Here is a 16,519-nt window from a genome sequence, read left to right on the forward strand (position 1 = left end):
ACTCAGGTTCCACCCTAGGTCTCTTATCAGGAGGGGGCAAAGAACCTCTAATCAAAGTAATCAAATCTTCTGCCATTTTAAGCATATGCTTCTTGGGCACAGATCCTGAAGAACTAGGAGTGACACCAACTGAAGCTAAACCTGGCCTGCCTCTGGGAGAAGCCTTGGAAACAGAAGGAGAAGGCCTAACCACCCTAGGAAGGGAGGGGAGTACAGTAACCTGAGAGGCCCCTTCAGCCTGACCTGCCTCCTGAGAGGCCACATCCTGCAATAACAAAGTCTCCCCCTGGGACTCCAGAGAAACCTCCGGTGGAACCCCCGGCTCCACCGACACCTCTAAAGAACCGGCGTCCGGTACGGACGGCTCTTCTTGCCTGGGCTTAGCTGCTTTGTCCTTGCGCTTCTTCGAAGAAGCGGACGTCGGAGCATCTGACGGCATATTATAATTGCACCGCTTCCCGAAGACTAACCTGGCACAATCTAACGTTCTCTTAATAGTGCGCTTATTGAATCTAGCACAAAAGCGACACCCAACAACGTCGTGCTCAGGCCCTAAACAAGGAATACACAAAGTATGATAATCTCTATGCGGTATCTGTTTCCCACAAGAAATACAGTTATTCACTTTTTCTGACATCCGGTAAACCACTGAGGCAAGAAAAAACTAAAATATTCCCCAACGGGGTACTTAGCCAACTTTGACTCGGTCTGAAACTCCGAATTCAAAAAATTTCAGAACGCCGAACGGCACTTGCAACGCTGCTTCTGCATCGGACCATGCGGCAAAAAAGACTGAGGATATGACGTCGGTCATGCGCATTTGTACCCTGACGTCCTGATGTCAGTCTAATGCGCCTTGACCGACGTCAGCCTTATACTTTGATATTCGGGCCGACCGAGGACAGCGGACTACCCAAGTGTAAGGACTGCAGCAATGTGAGATGAAGAACATCAGCTGATGTTAGATTGGCAGCACAGATGTTGTTAGGTCTGGTACATGCAGATATCAGACGTCCCACGTACCCTGCAGTGACTAGAAGCTTTTGTACACTGGCAGGATGTTTGGGTAGCAAGAGTGGAAAACCCAAAGATCTGGAATAATGCAATGTGAGAAAAAAAGGACATCATAAACTATGTTACAAGGGTTCCCCTTCAGAAGACTGAAATATCACAATCCTGAAATTCATAAGACTGAAGACCAAAATCCTGAAAACTCAAAATCCTGAAACTCAAAATGGTGAAAACACACAGAATACAAATACCGATAATACAAGGACACTAAGAAACACATACAAAACAAAACATAGCAATTGTCACCAAGTATGAGCAGGGGGGTAAGCCCCCCTGGACCCCCCACACCCCCTGCTACTTAAATATAGCAACTCGAGATTGCACTTAGGTGTAGTGAAGTGCAATCTTGGGAGTTGATATATTTAAGTATGGGGGGTGCAAGGGGGCTTGCCTCCCTGCTTATACTTGGTGGAAAGTAATATGGTTAAGTTGTTTAATGTCAGTATATGTATGCTGTGTGTACACTGACACAAAGCCTGATGTACAATAACAGCGAAAAATATATTCAGCGAAAGTGAAAACACCAAACGTATTTGTTTAGCCAGCAGCGCAATCCTGGGGATAAGGAAATATATCCTTTGCCCCACTGTAGTGCAATCTCGGAGTTGGTATATTTAAGTGGCGGGGGGGTGCTGGGGGCTTGCACCCTGCAAAAGTGTGTTACTTTACTTTTATTTAGTTAATTTCAGTATATCAGCATGGGGGCTGTTGGTTAAACAAACACGTTCAGTGTTTGGAATTTCGTTGAATACGTGTTTCACTGATATCGTACATCGCTCTTTATATGTCGATGTACATGTGTTCACTGTTTAGAGCTTTCGGGTTTATAATATAGATGCTGAAAGTGTACTAATTTAGTTTTCTTTAGATTAAGACAGAGTTGAGCATTTTTTAGCCAGGATTTGAATGCAGTAAAGGACTGCTGAATTTTTTAAATATTTCTGGTAGTGACTGAGCAGTACAGATTATGGTGGAATCATCAGTGTACTGAATGAAGGGGTCTATATTAGATTACCGAACTTTCAAACGTTCGACCATCATATGGTCGACACCATATGATCGAACTTTTAAAAGTTCGAACATCTAATAAAAAAATAAACTACACAAATAACCTACCTGAACGTTTTAAACAGGGGGGCAAGCCCTCCTGCACCCCTCACATGGGGGGCTGCATCCCCCACTCTTTAAATATACCAACTACAGTGCAGAAAAAGGAAATCTTCCCAGTTCGCACTGTACAGAGATCTCTGTTAAAACGTTCAAACTTTCAAAAGTTCGATCATATGACGGCCGAACTTTTGGAAGTTTGATCATCTAATATAGACCCAAATTAGGGTTCTAGGGTGAGAGGTAATACAAAAATTGTTTGTGAAAATGTTGAAGTGTAGGGGTCCGAGGATGGAGGCTTGAGGGACTCCAGTAGGGTAGTGCAGAAAGGCTGAGAGTTCATTGGACCATTTCACTGCTTTTTTACAATCCTTGAGGTAGCTCTGAAACCATTTTGTGTTATGTGAGAAGGCTAAGTTAAACAATGTGTTCAGTAGTAGGGGGTGAGAGACCATGTTGAAAGTCTTAGACAGATCAAGGAATACTGAGGTTCTATAGCATCCTGCATCTCTGGCTTTCTTCATAGTGTCTATAAAGGATAAGAGGACCATAGATGTGCGATATCTGGGTCAGAAACCATGTTGGGTTTGGGTTAAAAGATTGTTTTGCAATAGATATTGCATTACTTGCTGATGGATACCTCTCTCTCTCTCTCTCTCTCTCTCGAATTTGGGATATGGTGACAAGATTGATATAGGACGGAAACTGCCAGGCTGAATAGAGTTGCCTCCTTTATGGATGGGGGTGATGTGAGATTGTTCCCATATGGTTGGTACTTCTGATTTGGATAAAGACCAACTATAAAAACCACACACAATATATAAATGAATGCAGCACTAAGGGGCAGAGACAGATGTATTATGAAAACAACTCTAAAAGCACTAAATTGTTTGTATAAAAAAACTAGATAATAGAAAGTGGCGAGACTAACCATCAAAATTAGAAATCAAGACATAAAACACTTGAGATGAAATCACATAAGATAGAAGACAGTATGGTCCCAAATTACAGTAAACTATATGCACAAGAAGAGCAAAATGAAGTTAAAGGGAATTATATAGAAAGCCATCTGAAGCACTTAAGGCATATCCAAGCGAACAAAAGAGGACGTAGATGTAGAACACTTATAAGGTGAGATACAAAACAAAGAAATCAAAGAAGCCATGAGATACCAAAAGACAAAAGATTTCCTGGAAGGGATGGAATACCAAATGAGATTTGGAAAAAGGGCAGGTGGTTTCTTAATAACAATTTGGAAAGCTCAATTTTACTCTATATTAGGAGGAAGAAGGTGACCTCTCTCCTGCAAAAATCAGTACTAGTTATTATACCAAACAGATGCAGTAGACCTGGGTTTTTACAGACCCATGTCCATCTTCAACCATGACTGTATTTGTCACAACAATAGCAAAAACATTAGCCCAAAAATTATTGAAAATAATTAATGGGGACCAGTGTGGGTTTATAGGAAGTAAACAGGCAGACATCTGACATTATAAGCAGAACCTTAATGTTGAAACAGATGCCACTGCAAATAATATAGCACTAATGTTAATAAGTCTCAACACAGAAAAGACTTTTGATATACTTAGCTGGAGACTTATGAGGAAGGTCCTTGAGGCCTTCAGTATTCTGAAGACTTGGATAAGGGCAATAATAAAACATACGAAGTGTCAAAAGCTAGGCTGAAATGCTGTGGGAGGGGGGCTTAACAGAAGACAAACGATGATGGGAACTAGAAAAGGCTTATCCTCTTTACTTTTTCTAATTGCCAGATACCAGGAAAACTTGGTTATCTAAAATGACAGGCTACAAATGGGGAAATACAAGCAAAAGATATCATTACTTGAAGATAATATAATACTTTATGTTACAGACCCAAAAAGAGATACAGAGGAAATATACGATACACTGCATGCCCTTGGTAAGACAGTAGGATACAATGTCAATGAAGCAAAGGCAAAAACGATAGTAATCAACTATGTGCCAGCCTATGAAGAGATACAAAGATACCCCTTTCTACAGGTTCACAAAAATGAAATACTTGGGGGGGGGGGGGTTGCTGAAGGAAGCAAGGGAGCAAGTTGCTACGGAAATGTGGGATTACAGTACACAATATAATTAAGAAAATTAGGCAATGGAAGACACATTTCATGGATAGGATAGTAAAGTCCAAGTATATAAAAATATTTCTGGTTCCACTGATTCTATATGTAGGACAAGAGTACTGCTGCCATCCAGGAGCGGAGGTTTGGCAATGAATGAATAAAGCAATTAAACAAAATCTAGAAGATTTAGGATTTTTGCTTGGAAATGTTTACATAGATATTTTTATACCCCAAGTAGACTCCAGAGAATTTTTCCTTGGGCGGACAGTACATGTTGGGGTAATTGGGAATATATTTTCTGGGAGTGCGGTGAGTTGTCGGACTTTAAGGATTCACTGCGGGATGCACTGTCGAAGATGCCGGGTGGGCAGACTTGTCGGCCGAAGGGAGATTATCTTTCTGAGCTATGATACAGAATCACAATGTAACAAAAGGCCAGCTAACATACAAAACCCCAAGTTGGAAAAAAGCAACCCAAACGAAGAAAAAAAACAACAGGGCTACCACAACTATGAGCATGAATTTATTAAAAACACACAAGTAAAAACAAAGGATAAGTGCTTTCATGTATTTAACGCTTCTTCAGATCCATAAACAGTGAGTGCATCTCCAGTTCTTATACCCTATACAATTAACAAGCAGCAATCAAGTGTAGGCATTTGCAGAATTCAAATCTACTATTCATTTAAATTAGTTTCATTTGCACCCTTTCAAAGTCCACCTTAAACAAACACTAGCATTTACTGAAGGGTACTTGTCAGCCTGCAGCCTAAGTATCCATTGCAACTCTGCTTTCTCCAGCTGATTGCTAAGATCCCTCCTTATATTTGGCTGTAGATTTTTTTCCAACAGGATATTTATTTGCAGAGGTGGGGTGTCGCCATGGGCACCCCCTGGGCAAACTCTTATGCTAACTTGGTAATGTATGAATGGGAGAATACCTATGTTTTCAACAATAATACTTATGTTGAACATGCTAAGTTTTACCGTCGTTTTGTGGGGTGATAATGCTTTACTACAATAGTTTGTAACTTACTTGAATAGCACAACAGATTTTGTAAGGTTTACAATGAAATCTTCAAAGACTGCCACTGATTTCTTAGATGTACAACTTATTGCGACTCTTCAGGGTATTATAGACAACAAGTTATATAAGAATGAATGTTGGCAAAAACAGTTTGCTGCCTTATCATCCTAGACACATTTTTTCCACTATCATCAAGAATCAGTTCGTAAGAGGCTCCAGGCTCTGTACTAAGGAATCTGATTGTGTAAACTCAATTAAATCTCTTAGTGAATTGTTTTTAGCTCAAGGTTATAACAGGGAGGCAGTGGACAATGCTAGAAAGGAAGTATTAAATAAAAGACATACAGATTACATGCCCTATTATTCTAACAAGAATGTGAGATCCTCGGCAATAGTTTTACAGCCACTGATAACAAATGTAATACAAGGTTAAGTATACTAATGATGTAGACTTTATACGCAGTATTGTACGTACGAATTGGCAGTTTTTGACCAATGACCATAGACTGGTAGAAGTGGTAGGTCATACACCCAAATTTAGTTTTAGGAATAGTAGCAACCTTAAGAATGTACTCTGTGATCAAAACCAAAGACAGCCTCCTAGTTCTAAGAAAGTAGGTACATATCCATGCGGACCTGCAGAGCAGGTTCTGTTATTGCTAAAGAACAGATTTTTCAGCATCCACATTTTAACTTTACTTTAAACCTAAGTGTTATGCAGATTGCTCTGCTGCACAAGTTGTTTATTTGGCTACTTGCAGCTCATGCTCTTGTTTTTACATAGGAAAAACAACTAGAAAATTTAAAGAGAGAATTTTAAGACATTTATATGATATTAAGAAGAATGATATGAAAAATGCATTTGGCTAAGCATGTGGCTGAAAACAAAGGACATAAGTTTTTCTTTAAGGTTCTGCAAAATCTACAGCCAAATATTGGGGAAGGGGATCTTAACAATCAGCTGGAGAAAGCAGAGTTGCAATGGATAGTTAGGTTGCAGGCTGACAAGCACCCTGGAATAAATGCTAGTGTTTGTTTAAGGCCAGCCCTAAAGGGGCGCAAATTAAACTAATTTAAATGAATAATAGTTTTACTGAATTCTACAAATGTCTACACTTGATTGGTGCTTGTTAAGTATAGGGTAGAAGAAAGTACAGATTTTGTACCTACCATAAATGTAGATGTCCGATAGGTATGCATCTGCAGTCATAACATATGGGTTGTCCTGCCTCAGGCAGCCCTGCGGTCGGCCGGATTCCAAAGTCTGGGTCTGGCCTCGGCTGATGTCGCACTTTCCCCGACGTCAGAGCTTCTGGGGTATAAAGGCATCAGCCAACGCCATTTTCCTCAGTGTTTCTTGCCCCAGATGCCAGGTGCCCTCTAGGAAGGCTAAATTTGGATAAATGTTGAAAATTCCAAACAGTAGCAAACAAAATATATATACATATATACATACAAACAAATACACCATAATAGATTCCCCCAGCTAGCTGAAAGAGGGGTAAGCACCCTAGGAGTACCACAGAGGGAAGGAGGGTGGGTAATCCTGACTGCAGATGCATACCTATCGGACATCTACATTTATGGTAGGTACAAAACTGTACTATGTCCTTCAAGGATGCATCTGCAGTCATAACATATGGGTAGAATACCATAGCCAAACTGGGGAGGAGGTACTAAGATAATGATGGTGTAGTTAAGATCCCTGTAAAACTGCAGTTGCAAAACCTGCTCGGGATCCGGAGTATAAAGGTAGATTGTAATGCTTGGCAAATGTATGCACGGAGCTCCAAGTAGCAGCTTCTAAAATGTCCTTGGTAGCCACCCCTCGTAGGAAAGCTGTAGTGGTGGCCGTGGCTCTTGTGGAGTGAGGCCTGATATTTTCAGGAGTTGTCTTTCCATGAAAAGAGTAGCAGAATCGAATGCAATTTCCTATCCATTTTGAAATTGTCTGTTTGGATATTGCTTTTCCCTTGCACTCCAGTTGCATATGCTACAAAAAGTTGGTCAGTTTTTCTGCTGGTTTTAGTTCTGTCCAGATAGTAGCGTAGTTGTCTGTGCACATCCAGGGTGTGCAATAGTTTTTTCCCCCTGTTCTGTGGGTTAGGGAAGAATGTGGGCAAATGAATAGCTTGGTTCAAGGATACCCTGGATACCACCTTTGGCATAAAAGTAGGATTGGTTCTCAGAGACACTCTATCCTGGTGAAAAATAAGGAAAGGCTGCACTGCCATTAGTGCCTGCAACTCGGATACTCTTCTTGCTGAAGTGATTGCTAGAAGGAAAGCAGTTTTCCAAGATAAGAACTGTAAGTCTGCTGATGCTGCTGGTTCAAAAGGAGGTAGTGTTAATTTTTCCAGCACAAAGTTGAGATCCCATGTAGGCAGTGGAGGTTTCCTTGGAGGTTTTACATTTTTGATCCCTCTTAAAAATTGTCTGAGGAGAGGGCGAGAGAAGATAGGAGGACCCATGTTGTACTCTGCTGAAATTGCTGAAGCATGAATCTTAATGGAAGAATAGGACAGGCCATTGTGGAACAGTTCTGCTAAGTATTCTAGGATGTGTGCTAGGTTTTCCGGTGTGACATTTGTACCTTTTGATGCACTCCAAATGAGGAATCTTTTCCATTTTGCTGAGTATGCTTTTCTTGTGGAGGGTCTGCGAGCCTCCAGGATAATGTCCTTGACTCTCTGAGATAAAACAGTTTTGTTTTGTTTTAAGCAATTTTCCAGGCAGTTAGCTGGAGTGTTTTCAAGTTTGGATGCAGGATCCTGTAGTTGTTCTGCGTTAGAAGTAAAGGCCATAGGGGTAGAGGCCATGGGTTCGTCCGAGACATGCTTCTCAGTAGCGGATACCAATGCTGCCTTGGCCATTCTGGAGCTATCAGAATCACCTTTGGCTGTTCCTCCCTGATCTTCAGTAGAACTTTGTACATCAATGGGAGAGGTGGAAAAGCATACACTGTTAGGTTCTTCCAGCTGAAAGAGAGGGAGTCCACCCTCCATGCTTGTGGGTGGTATACTCTTGAGCAGAATTTGTTCAGTTGATGGTTGAGTGGAGAGGCGAACAGGTCTATCTCTGGCATTCCCCATTTGTTGGCTATAATTTTGAAGATGTGTGGATGCAGCATCCGTGGTAGTTCTGCTTAAGCTGTCTGCTAGTGAATTCTCTTTTCCTGGTACGAATATGGCCTGCAGTTGGATGTTGAGATTCAGGCCTAGGTTCCACAGATCCATTGCCATCCGGCATAGAGGGTAGGAATGCGTGCCTCCCTGTTTGTTTATGTGCCACATGACTGTGGTATTGTCTGTCCTTATCAGCAGATGTCCTTGTTGGAGGAATGATTTGAATGCCTCGATTGCATGTTTCACTGCCAGCATCTCCTTTAGGTTTATGTGCAAATTCAGCTGGTCTTGAGACCATAGACCTTGGATACACTTGTCTTCCATGTGTGCTCCCCATCCTAAGTCTGAGGCGTCCGTGGTGATGGTCTGCCTTGGTTGTGGTTTGTTGAAAAGCAACCCTCTGTTGGTCTGGCAGGCCTGAGCCCACCACAGGAATTCCTTTTTCAGGCATGGAATGATTGGTATCATGGTTTCTAGACTGTGTCTGTGTTGAGACCATACATTCCTTAGGTACCATTGTAATTTCCTCATATGCAGCCTGGCATGCGGGATCAAGATTATGCAGGATGCCATGTAACCCAGGGCCTGCAGGACTTTCCTTGCAGTAAGCTGAGTTTGTCTCGTCAAAGCCATGAAGTAGACTGGTAGTTGCTCTTGTTTTTCTTCTGTGAGAAAAGCCATCTGAGTTATTGTGTCCAGATCCGCACCCAAAAATGTTATCCTTTGGGATGGCACTAGTCTTGACTTCTGGATGTTGACTGTGTATCCCAAGGCCTGTAACAGGTGTATGACATAGGTCAAATCCTTTATTAGTTTTGTCTTGTTGTCCGCTTGTATTAGGCAGTCATCCAGGTATGGGTAGATTTGAATTCCCTGAAGCCTGCAATGTGCAATTACTGATGCCAGGCATTTCGTGAATACTCTGGGCGCAGTAGATAAGCCAAAGGGCAATGCAGAGAGTTGAATAATGCTCTGATCCTGCAAGAAATCTGAGGTGTCTTCTGCAATCTGGTCGTATAGGAATGTGCAGGTATGCCTCCTTGAGATCTGGAGTCACCAGCCAAGACTCCTTGCCCAACATGGGAAGAAGTTGCTGTAGGGTCAGCATTTTGAATTTTGGCACAATGAGATATGTGTTTAGTGCGGACAAGTCGAGAATAGGCCTCCATTGGGTTTCTTTTCTTGGTACAAGGAATAGTCTGGAGTAAAATCCTTGGCCTTCTTCTATAGGTGGTACCCTTTCTATTGCTTTCATCTGGAGTAAACTGTTGATTTGCCTTAGAGCCTCTGGCTTCTGGTTTGGTGGAAGGTTTGGCATTCCGCTCTTTTTTGGTAAAGTGTGGAAGTGAAACCTGTATCCTTTGTCTATTGTTTGCAATGCCCATTTCTCTTTTGTAATGCAATGCCAGTTTTTCGAGAATAAAGCCAACTTTCCGCCCAAGGGTGCTTCCACTTGTTCCCTGGTGGGCGGAATCAGAGCCAAGTCATTGTGTCTGCCCTGTGGAAGTGGTTGTAGTTGTAGCTGTGGCAGTACTCCTCTGGTTGGCAGGTTGCCACTGATGACCTCTGTAGGCACCCTTTGATTGACCTCTGCCTCTTGGGCGTCTATTCCTGCCCCTCTGTGCTCTGCAGGTGTCTGGAAAGGACCAATTCTTTGAAGGCCAGTTTCTGCTGAACCTCGGAGGTTGGACCTGCAGAAAATCCTTTACTGTTTGCACAGATTTTGCTTTTTCTTCCACTTTCTTTAGAATCTCCTGTGCAGGGGAGCCAAATAAACTTTGTTTCTCCATTGGAGCATCTAGGAGTTTAGCCTTGACATGGTCTGGCAAGGATTGCTCTTTTAGCCAGGCATGCCTTCGAATTACTGCTCCAGTCATAGCTGATCTAAATGAAGCCTCCAGTGCATCATAACCACATTTTAAGAAATGATTACTGACCTGCTGAGAGTTGTGTACCAAATCCTGAAGGGACTTACGGTCTAAAGGTTCAGGAGAAGAAAGCTTTTTATTCAGCTGATCTAACAAATATTCCTGGTACTGTATCATATGGAATTGACAGTTTAAAGCCCTGGTAGAAAGAGTAGCAGATGTATAAACCTTTTTTCCCCATCTCTCTAATGCTCTTGATTCCCTTTCAGAGGGTAGGGGGTTTTTGGCAGTGGCAGCTGCAACACCTTTTGGGCCCTGAGAAATAGTTTCTGGGTCTGCAGCATGGGCTTTATACAAATGAAAGTGAGAATCCGGGACCCTGTAATATCTGTCAGGTTTGGCAGGGGCCGGGGGAAGAGAATCAGGGGCAGAACTGACGTCATTATATGCATCATCAACTACTGTTAGCACAGGTGGTATGGCTAAAGGCCTATGCTGTGGCAAGTGTAAGAAGGTCCTTAGTCTTTTTCTAGAATCAGAGAAATCCTGACCCTGCCAGTGAAAGTGTTCCCTCATTGAGTGTAAAGTCTCCCCAAAGGAAAATTCTTCTGGAGGGGAGGCAGAAGGAATAGAGTCTTCTGCATCTGAATCCTCATAAGGTGAGTATGGCCCTTCCTGATGGTCTGATAAATCAGATCCATCCGAGGAGTAATCAGAGGAGAGAGGCTCGGGGGGTTCAGTCCTAGGCCTTTTGTCAGGAGGTGGTTGAGAGGCCCTGTCTGGGTGAGGTTGGGAAACCCTAATCAGAGATATAAGGTCCTCACCAAGGCTGAGAATCTGGGAACTTTAGGAAGGTCTCTGAGAGGAAGATTTTGCAGATAAAGCCTTTGAAATTTTAGCTGCTTTAGCCCTGGAGAAGGCCTTAATAGACATAGAAGCAGGGGGCCTAGCTGCCCCACGTGCAGGAGTAGAAATGTCCAACGGGATGGTGTCGGACAATTCTTGTGCGCTTGCTTCTTCGGTAGGGATTTCTGTAGCCGACTCAGCTGGGGCCTCTCTGGCCTCGGTTGTCGGAGGTATGATTTCGGCAGAAGTAAGAACGGAGGACTCAGTTTCAGCCAAAACCGAGACACTCGCGGTAGGCCTAACCGTGGTTTCAGCCGAAACCGCGGGCCGCGAGTGTCGGTCCTTTTCCTTGCGTTTTTTGGCTAAATGTGTAGTCGGAGTCTCCAACGGCATTTTATATGCAAAAGCGGATCCAAAAAACTCTTCTGCAAACTCCGACTGACGTCTAAGAGTCCGTCAGTTGAAGGAGACACAGGCTAAACAAGCTGATACGTCGTGGTCTGGGCCTAAGCAAGGAAGGCAGTAAGAGTGGAAATCCTTATGAGGTATTTGTTTCCCACAAGTTAAACAATTATTTACTTTGTCTGACATCGGCTGAGGCAAGAAAGAGTCCCCAACGGGGTACTTAGCTTTTTTAGAAGTCTTCGGTAGCTGAAATCTCTAGATCTGACCGACCGGCACTTGCGAACAGCTTCTGCTTCGGGCACCGCGCAGCAAGAAAGACTGAGGAAAATGGCATCGGCTGATGCCTTTATACCCCAGAAGCTCTGACGTCGGGGAAAGTGCGACATCAGCCGAGGCCAGACCCAGACTTTGGAATCTAGCCGACCGCAGGGCTGCCTGAGGCAGGACAACCCATATGTTATGACTGCAGATGCATCCTTGAAGGACATCTGGAGATGCACTCATTGTTTATGGATCTGAAGAAGCATTAAATATGTGAAAGCACTTACCTTTGTTTTTACTCGTGTGTTTTTAATAAATTCATGATACAGAATCAGAATTGACTAGACATGGCAAGGCCTTGCTGGGTCTAATAATGGTGGCTGCCAAAAAATGAGCTTGTGGAAGCAATACATAGAAGAGAGGAATGAGGTCTAAAAGGTGGTAGGACTTAAATGAGCTATGTAATGTCTGAGTGAGAAAGATTGGGTAGAATATATCATGTACAATGTTTGCAGCTGGGAGTGTGTCAGTATGGTTTGTGATGTAAAATGTTTGTTACGAGGATTGTGCCAGTGTGGTTTCTTTTCATTTATATAACCATATGATTGCGTGTAAAAGGCAGGAATTGAATAATTTATGTAATATTGCTTAGGTATAGCAATATGTGTGAAGTATAATGTTTGGTACGCTAATATAGTTTGATTACTTTTATATGAATGTAAATTTGCCTATGTCACAAGTGATAATTCGATAAAAGTGTTTGAAAAAAAATAAAGAAATTACGAGTTTCTTTTGGGAAGGCAAAAAGGAAGAAAGTACAGTTTTGTACCTACCATAAATGTAGATGTTCGAGTGCTAATACAGCTGCAGTCATAACAGATGGGTTTTTCTGCCATCAGGCGGGTCCTCGGTCGGCCGAATTCCAAAGTCTAGGTCCAGCGTCAGATGTCGTCGCTTCTTCCCTGACGTCAGTGCGACAGGGGTATAAAAGAACCAGCCAACGCCATTTTCTTCAGTTTTTCTTGCCCCAGATGTCAGGTGCCCCCAGAAGGAAGGCAAAACATAAATTTATGAAATAATGCAATGCAATATAATCAAAAAACAGTAGTTGCAAGCAAATACACCCTAAAAAAATACCCCAATGAGGTTGTATGAGGAGGTGTTAGCCATTAGGCCTGTCCCAAGAGGGGAAGGAGGGAGGGAAACCTGGACTGCAGCTGTATTAGCACTCAAACATCGACATTTATGGTAGGTACAAAACTGTACTATGTTCATCGTGCATACAGCTGCAGTCATAACAGATGGGTAGAATCCCAAAGCTAAAAAAGGGGTGGTAGGCACTAAGTGGAACTAGGAGGAGCCAGGATGCCCTGCAAGACTGCAGTGGCAAAGCCTGCTCTAGATTTGGAGTATAATGGTAGGTGATAGTGCTTGTAGAAAGTATGTACAGAACTCCAAGTGGCTGCTTCCAAAATATCTTTGATAGGAACCTCCCTGAGGAAAGCTGCAGAGGTAGCTGTGGCCCTTGTGGAGTGAGAGCTGATGCCTGTAGGTACAGTTTTACCATGAAAAGAGTAACAAAAGCATATGCAGTGGGCTATCCATTTTGAGATTGTCTGTTTGGAAATAGGCTTCCCTTGAGCACCTGTAGCATAGGACACAAAGAGTTGCTCTGATTTTCTGAAAGGCTTTGTTCTGTCCAAATAATAACGGAGCTGTCTGTGAATGTCCAAGGAATGTAGTAGTCTCTTCCCCTTTGTTTTGTGGATTAGGGTAAAAGGTAGGTAAGTGGATAGCCTGATTCAAGGCTACCCTGGATACTAACTTTGGCATAAAGGAAGGATTGGTTCGTAAGGAAACTCTGTCCTGATGGAAAATGATGAAAGGCTGCACAGCCATGAGGGCTTGTAGTTCCGAAACCCTGCGTGCTGAGGTGATAGCCAGAAGGAAGGCGGTTTTCCATGACAAATATTGCAGTTCTGTTGAAGCAGCTGGCTCAAAAGGAGGCAGGGTCAGTTTTTCTAGAATGAAATTGAGGTCCCAAGCAGGTACTGGTTGCTTCCTTGGGGGTTTTACATTCTTAGCCCCTCTGAGGAACTGTCTTAAGAGAGGGTGAGAGAATAAAGGAGGATCAGTGTTGTATTCTGCAGAAATGGCTGAGGCATGGACTTTGATGGAGGAGAATGAAAGTCCACTGCTTAGCATCTCAGCTAGGTACTGTAATATTTGAGGTAAATTCAGTATTCCAGGATTCTGACCCTTTTTCCGATTCCAGGCACAAAACCGTTTCCATTTTGCGGAGTAGGCTTTTCTAGTAGAAGGCCTTCTGGCCTCCAAAATGACATCCTGCACCTCCTTGGAGAGTAGGGACTGTTGTGAATTTAAGGAATCCTCCATGCGGCTAGACTGAGTGTTTTCAGCTGACTGTGAAGAGTTTTGAAGTTGTGCTGAGTCAGTAGAAGAGGCATTAGAGGCAGGATCCATGGTGGGGAATGCGTCAGGCTCCGCAGGAGTGGGTACCAGTGTTGTCTTGGCCAGTCTGGAGCAATGAGAATCATCTTTGGTCTGTCTGCTCTGGCTTTTAATAGAACTTTAGGCAGCAGAGGAAGAGGTGGAAAGGCATAAACTGTCATTGTTGTCCAACTGAAAGAGAGTGCGTCCACTTTCTAGGCCTGTGGATGAAAGGTCCTTGAGCAGAATTTTGTCAATTGGTAATTTCTGTGGGTGGCAAAGGGATCTATGTCTGGCCTTCCCCATGCTTGAATTATCTTTGTAAAAACTTGAGGATGCAACTTCCATTCATGTGGATCTGTCACATTTCTGCTCAGGTTGTCTGCCAGTGTGTTTTCCTTGCCTGGCAAGAACTGTGCTTGAAGTTGGATTTGTAATTCCAGAGCCATGTTCCAAAGAGACATGGCTAGCCTGCATAGGGGATATGAATGGGTTCCTCCCTGTTTGTTTATGTACCACATCACTGTGGTGTTGTCTGTCCTTATCAATAGCTGGCCTGGATGCAGTAGGTCTTTGAAAGTCATAATAGCATTTATTACTGCTAGCATTTCCTTTTGATTGATGTGTAGGTGCTTTTCTTTTTGTGACCATTTGCCCTGAATGCACCGATCTGTCATGTGTGCCCCCCCCAGGCATAGTCCGAGGCATCTGTTGTGATGACTTGATTTGCTTGAGGCTTGCAGAATGGGAGACCTATGTTTCTTTGGCATGCTTGAGCCCACCACAGAAATTCCTTTTGAAGACATGGAATCAGTGGTATAACTGTTTCCAAACTGTGGCTGTGTTGAGACCATAAGTTTTTTAGGTACCACTGAAGTTTCCTCATAAGCAGCTTTGCACATGGGATTAGCAGGATGCAAGATGCCATGAATCCCAGAGCCTGCAGGATTTTCCTTGCAGTTAGCCTGGTGAAGGAGTTAGTTGCCCTTGTTTCTCTGGCGTGAGGAAGGCCATCTGGGTGTTTGTATTCAAGCTGGCACCCAGGAAAATTATTGTTTGAGAGGGTATTAGTCTTGATTTCTTTTTGTTGACTGTGTATCCCAGAGAATTCAACAACATTATTACAAACGCCAGGTGTTTCAGAAGTATGTTTTTGCTGTCCGCTTGGATCAGGCAGTCGTCTAAATATGGGTATATTTGTATCCCTTGAAGTCTGCAGAAGGCAATTACTGATGCCAGGCATTTCGTGAACACTCTGGGCGCAGTAGATAAGCCAAAAGGCAATGCAGAGAATTGATAATGGGTTGAACCTGCAAGAAATCTGAGGTATCTTCTGCAATCTTGTCTGATTGGGACATGCAGGTATGCCTCCTTGAGGTCCAATGTTACCAGCCAAGACTCCTTGCCCAGCATGGGAAGAAGTTGCTGTAATGTGAGCATCTTGAATTTTAGTACGAGTAAATATGTGTTTAGGATGGATAGGTCCAAAATAGGTCTCCAATCATTTCCCTTCCTTGGTACCAGGAATAGTCTGGAATAAAAACCTTGACCCTGTTCTTGTGCAGGTACCTCTTGAATAGCTTTCATGTCCATGAGATCTGAAATTTGTTTTTGTGCCTCTGCCCTTTGATTGTGTGGTAGGTTTGGCATGCCTCTCATTTTTGGAAGGGTGTGAAAGTGGAATCTGAAGCCTCTGTCTATAATGCCCAGGATCCATTTGTCTTTTGTGACAACATGCCAATTTTCCGAAAATAATGCCAGTTTTCCACCTAAAGGTGCTGCCATTTGAGCCTTGCTTGGCATGCAAAGGGGAAAGTCATTGGTTCTGCTTTCTGAATGGCTGTGAACTATCCTCACCACCTCTTGGTGTAGGTGTTTGCCACTGTCTACCTCTAAATGATCCTTGAGATTGCCCTCTACCCCTCGGGCGCCTGTATCTACCTCTTTGAGGTCTGTCCGTGGCTGGAAAGGACCAATTTTTTGAAGGCCAATTTCTACTGAAACGTGGAGGTTGTACCTGTAGGAAATCTTTCACTGTTTGCATTGATTTTGCCTTTTCCTCCATTTTCTTTAATACCTCCTCAGCTTTAACACCAAACAATACATCTTTTTTAAGAGGTGCATCTAGTAATTTAGCTTTGACATGATCTGGTAAGGTTTGCTCTTTGAGCCAAGCATGTCTACGTATGACTGATCCTGTAACAGCAGCTCTACATGAGGCCTCTAAAGCATCAAAACCACATTGCAAGG

At 43.1% G+C, this 16,519-nt stretch overlaps 1 protein-coding gene across 2 annotated transcripts in view; it reads right to left on the reverse strand.

Moving 5' to 3' along the window:
• GPATCH2L (G-patch domain containing 2 like) overlaps positions 1 to 16,519 on the reverse strand; it is a 2,618,649-nt gene that overhangs the window by 1,731,701 nt on the left and 870,429 nt on the right. The gene's annotated exons all lie outside the window — the stretch shown is intronic.

This window comes from Protopterus annectens, chromosome 6.part0 (genome assembly GCF_019279795.1).
Source record: "Protopterus annectens isolate FY-2018-M chromosome 6.part0, PAN1.0, whole genome shotgun sequence".
Classification (NCBI taxonomy): Eukaryota; Metazoa; Chordata; order Ceratodontiformes; family Protopteridae; genus Protopterus; species Protopterus annectens.